The 4,246-nt window shown below is 32.8% G+C and overlaps 1 pseudogene; it reads right to left on the bottom strand.

Moving 5' to 3' along the window:
- Nucleotides 1–3,575: 3,575 nt before the first annotated feature.
- Nucleotides 3,576–3,672, bottom strand: LOC138820327 (U6 spliceosomal RNA; annotated as a pseudogene).
- Between the last annotated feature and the right edge of the window lie 574 nt (nt 3,673–4,246).

Genomic DNA, 4,246 nt, shown 5'->3' with positions numbered 1-4,246 from the left:
ATGAGAGAGATAGAATGAACCCACGTTCCAATGATTTCACCTTAAGTGAAAATATTTTATGGTACTTCAGACAAAACAGAGTTACCTTGCAAATGAGCATGGTTGTGCATTTGGGTGATGGAAATACTTTAATTACACAGGTGTAAATTAAATGGATTTTATTAGGGTAGATTGTACTTCTTAAACTAAGAACCTGGATGATATCCCTGAGATTTTTCTCTCAAGGCTACCACTCTACTATTTGAACCACAGTTCCAATTCTGATTTTCTGTTGATTGTTTGGTGATAAGAAGCTCCTGGACATTCTTGCCCAGGATGGCTTCAAACTATGTTTGTCAGATCTCAGCGTCCCGAGTAACCAGGATGCCAGGCATGAGCCGTCGATAGTTTTAATAATTTAGTAAATTGTACAGTAACTGAAATTATACATTATCATATAACCTGCATAATATATGTGTGTATGTATATATCAATGCATACGGATAGAAATATTTAGTATATTTTCGTATCTACAGTAAATTTATGAAATCATCCATTATAAAATAAAATGGAAAAAAAGTTAATCAGGAGCAAAACAAAGGAAATTATCACATGTTTCTTGTTGTTGAATGGAATAAGAATTCAAGAATCAGGTTGGGAAAATCATCTCTACGTTAACAAAATGGATAAGAGCTATTAATTCCAATCCATTTATTTGCCCATGTTGTGCATCCTCACACATGAGTGTCAAAATCAAACCACACTTTTTGCCTTTGCTTTTAACTCACCTGATATAATTTACGGGTTAGATGAAGTAATCAAATAAAGATTAAAATAATATTATGTGAGGCTATGAATTAGAGCTGAACATGATTTTAAATATGATAATAGCTAATTAAGTTGCATATTTCTTACGTTTACTCTGTCATGTCCCTCATTCCCACATTAGGAAAGTACATAGAAGGTTCTCACTAAATTATATGTACAATTATGAAAAAAATGTTTTGAAAGAATATGGGCACAGTGGTGTTTTAGCTTATTGAGACCTGTAGGGGTAAGTGTAGGGGTAAGTGTGTTTTTGAGGACTTGCAATACATTGTGATGAAGATGAAGGGAAGGATGTTCTTATTATGGAAAACTGGATAGAGTATTGCTCCCACAAAGGAAGTGATGAATTATTCCAAAACGTAACAGTAAAATCACTTTCACAATCATGTTCACTGCTGCACTATTCACTGTAGCCAAGTTATGGAAACAGCCCAGATGCACTTTGGCAGAGTGATGATTAGAGAAAGAATGGCACATATACACAATTGGATTGAACCCATCCATTTTGAAGACTTTTACATTATTTGCAACGAAATGGATAGATCTAAAAATATATTAATGGAACTAAGTCAGAGCCATATTTGGAAGCTAGAAATTTATACAAGTTTACACAAAAATATTAACCAAAGCATGCTATTTGCAGAGGAGTATTTCAAAGGTGTAATTTCTTATAAAATTGAACTTTACTCCAACAAAATGAATACCAGGAAACTATCACTTGGAATATGTGAGTGGAAGTCAAAAGGAAGGAATAAAGAGAGTTATGGAGGAGGAGCCTGAAGGTATAATATTCAATACAGATAGTATGAAACTAGAAAAAATTAAAGTGGGGTGAGGTTTGGAAGGGTGTGGAAAAGTTATATAAAGATCCATTTTACTTTAAAAAACTGATATGTTGAATGAAAATTCCCTTGTACAAGTATTTAAGATAATAAGAATATAATTAAAAACAATGGAGACATCTGATTTTAAATTCTATTTCCATCTCTTTTAAAAAATAAATTTATTTGCTCTATAATTTGATGAGAGGGATGGATTTTGTGGCTAGCTAAATCATTGCACATCTCTCTCTCTCTTCCTCTCTCCCTTTCATGGTTCTTATAAGTAATATGATTGCTCCATAATTATCATAATTTATTTTGCTTTTATATTTTTGGTTGCATCATTTCACTTTCTGCTCTGCCATATCCCAATTCATTTACATAGAAGATATTATTTCCTGTTTTCTCATTCTTAGAATAAGCTGCAAAAGAAGACAACACTGGTCCTCATTTTCAGTCTGTACCTTTAAATACGGAGGAAAATCTTTCCTCTGCTCTCTACCAATTCCCTACTCTCCAGTTAGAATAATTTAGAATAGTAAAAATGAAAAAAGAGAAAATAAATAATAGTGAAAAAAACAGATGCAGCAAATTCACCAGATTTTTCTGACCATTTCATCCAATGTGAACTTTTGGGGAAATACATGGACAGCTCATTCTCACTGGCACTCAAAGTCTCTGGTTAGGCAATTCTGATGAAGTTGAGGAACAAGATGAAAAAGTGAGAAATGGTATCAATTGCAAAAAAAAATGAAATAGTATCCAAGGAAAATTCTTTGTTCTGCTGAAAATAATCGCCTTACTACAGTGCAGAGACTACTTTCCAAAAAGGTCACTCATGTGATTACTAGGGATGACGATGAGTATACCCCTCTTCATCGAGAAGCCTACAGTGGACACTTAGATATTGTCCATGAGTTGGTGGCTCAAGGCAGATATTCATGCAATAACTGTGAATGGCTGGACATCCCTGCACAGTACTTATACATGGAATAATAACAGAGTGGCTTCTTTATTTCATCATCATGCAGATACCAATGGCCAAGTTAAAGGCCTCTTGCCCCCCATGCATCTTGCTGCTGGGAATAGATATAGCAATGATACGCTGGATCTCCTTCTATTGAACCATTATATCAAGTCAGTTCTGAAGCACAACTTGGAAGAAACTGAATTTGATATTGCCAAAAGGATAAGTATGTATCACTACCTCTTTGAAGTTGTGGAAAGCTGTACAAATTGTTCTCCTAAGTCCTAATGGATCAGTTAAGTTTCTTTAATTTCAAAATTGCCAGTCCATCCTATGTGACCATAGAAAATATTTTCACAATACAAAGAAACAGCAATACCTTACTTTAAAAATTCATGTATTCCATGGTATTCTTCCAAGTGAATTGCCTGACTTTGATGTCAAAATATATTTTAGTTGTTTGTATACATCTATAATGATTTCTATAGAGTTTGTGATTTTTTAAATCAGAAAAAAATTTTAATTTATCTGTTGAAATGAGTATTACAGAAACTAAAGATATTTCTGGTGCTTGTCTGAAAAAGTATATTTTAAAATGTTTAGTATTCTGTTTGTATAATGTCCATAATCTGTTTCATTCGCTCCTAGATATAATACTTTGAATTCGACATTGTTTTATAATACATACCTTCATTAATAAATGTGTCCTTTCAGATTGCATTCCATACAGAAACATTTTAAGATTCTTTTAATTCCTAGGTCCTTATAGAATTTTATTTCTTTCGGATAAAATGACAATGTTATTTATTTCAAAAGTTTTATAAAGGTTATGCTATGTAAAGGCCTTTCTAAAATGGTGAAGATTGAATACACTGATGTCAAACTAACTTTTATTTCTATGAATTACATATATTATTACACGTGTATATTTGTAATCAACTTTTGAATAACAGTTTTTCATTTCTTGCATCTGAAGAATGAAAAATATGGAATACTTCACAAATTTTCATATCATCCTTGTGCAAGAGGCATGTAAATCTCTGTATTGTAATTCGGGTAGACCTGCTGCTGAAGCATGTAGTATCCTATAAACTTAAGTAATCAATGATGCAATCTTAAGACAGGTATATATCCTTGGTTGCCTATTTGTAACAAGGAAACCTTATTGTTCCCAAAATTGCTATTCATCTTATTTCTGTAAAATTCTGTGTATGGTGGAAAAAACTTATGTTGTTTGTTCAATTGCTCACATTTGCAAGTTTTTGTAAATGACTATTTTAAGTCTTTTTCATTTGAAATTTGATCATACTTTGAAGCCGTTATAGATAGGTGCAAAGGTAATGGATTTTCAAGTACTTATTTATTAACTGATTTAGCTTTGTGGAGCTAATGGATTCAAAGTTAGCCTTGCTTAAGAGCTACTTCTAAATTTCTGCAGCTTAAAATTTCCCAAATGAGGTCTTGCTGGCACAAATGTCTCCTTGACCTTTTACCCTTGCTTCGTATAGGAACAGCCCAACCAGAATGTCTTACCCTGACAGCATAGATTGTCTTACTGGAGCAAAACTAATCTTAGTTACAAGGGATTATATGGAGACGAACAGTTCAGACAGAACTCTTCGGACTAGAAGGTATTTTTTTTCAAAATATA

The sequence above is a fragment of the Dipodomys merriami genome, unplaced genomic scaffold (genome assembly GCF_024711535.1).
Source record: "Dipodomys merriami isolate MVZ:Mamm:240054 unplaced genomic scaffold, mDipMer1.0.p SCAF_86, whole genome shotgun sequence".
In the NCBI taxonomy this organism is placed as follows: Eukaryota; Metazoa; Chordata; class Mammalia; order Rodentia; family Heteromyidae; genus Dipodomys; species Dipodomys merriami.
This window is presented reverse-complemented; position numbering and strand designations above follow the sequence as displayed.